General features: G+C 37.3%; 1 pseudogene across 1 annotated transcript; it reads left to right on the top strand.

Annotated features, from left to right (window-relative positions):
- The first annotated feature begins 479 nt into the window (after nucleotides 1-479).
- Nucleotides 480-1142, top strand: LOC105821317 (annotated as a pseudogene). Its single transcript, XR_001138057.1, has one exon. The product of XR_001138057.1 is annotated as a cysteine-rich PDZ-binding protein-like (transcript).
- Nucleotides 1143-1148: the final 6 nt, after the last annotated feature.

The following is a 1148-nucleotide window of genomic DNA, read 5'->3' as shown; positions in this document are numbered from 1 at the left end:
TAGTTTCCATAACTGTCACTGTGATCCTGGCTATGTCCCTCCAACTTGTGATCCACTACATTCATCACCAGGAGGAAGCTTTGATAATGGGTATTGGCTTCAATCAGGTTGGTCTCTAGATCAGTGTGTTCCTCAGGTTGGTCTCTAGATCAGTGTGTTGCAACAAAGCTCTCTGCCCTTCTAGAAATGGTCTACATCTCCGCTGTCCTACTTGGCTACTGAGCCCTGACGTGTGGATAGTGCAACTATAGAATTGAAATTTCAATTTTATTTTATTTTAAACTTAACCACTTGTGGCTAGTGGCTACTATATAAGACAGCGGAGCTCCAAATTACACTGTGAAGCAAAATTTTGTGCACATTTTTAATTCTAATCTATAAGTGAACATTTTAAGAGGTCTCGCCTTAATTTTAACTGTGGTTCCTGGAACATTTTTCTATTTATTTAACTTTAAAAGGAGCTGTCAGGAGCAGGAATCCTTCGAAGGCTGTAGTGTTGATGTTTTCAAGCTGTTGTTGCTTTGGCTTCTGGGGGAGAGATGGCAGAAGGATGGTGTGTGAAAAATGTGAAAAGAAACTTGGTACTGTTATCACTCCAGATACATGGAAAGATGGTGCTAGGAATACCACAGAAAGTGGTGGAAGAAAGCTAAATGAAAATAAAGCTTTGACTTCAAAAAAAGCCAGATTCGATCCATATGGAAAGAGTAAGTTCTTCACTTGCAGAATTGTAAAAGTTCTGTGCACCAACCAGGTTCTCATTATTGCCAGGGCTGTGCCTACAAAAAAAGATATCTGTGCGATGTGTGGAAAAAAGGTTTTAGATACCAAAAACTACAAGCAAACATCTGTCTAGATGTATTGATGAAGTTTTCTGGCTTTCTATGTGATTTAACTTTCTGCTTTGAATTTTCGAGGCATAACATAGATGTTCAATTTACAAAATAATATGTTTTAAGACACATAAGTTTAAACCAGGGAAGTTGATTGATATTCATTCTTTTGCTCTCAAGAAGTTCTGAACAGCAACAATGTAACTAGTCTTCTGCCTTAAGTGGTTATTTTCTCTACAAGCATTTTATTGAACTAGAATAAGTGGCAAATTTAAAGAAAACCATTTCCCAGTTCTGTATGCACTTTTATTTAAC

The sequence above is a fragment of the Propithecus coquereli genome, unplaced genomic scaffold, assembly GCF_000956105.1.
Source record: "Propithecus coquereli isolate 6110/MARCELLA unplaced genomic scaffold, Pcoq_1.0 Scaffold568, whole genome shotgun sequence".
In the NCBI taxonomy this organism is placed as follows: Eukaryota; Metazoa; Chordata; class Mammalia; order Primates; family Indriidae; genus Propithecus; species Propithecus coquereli.
Note: the sequence above shows the minus strand (reverse complement) of the source record. Positions and strands in the feature narration are given on the sequence as shown.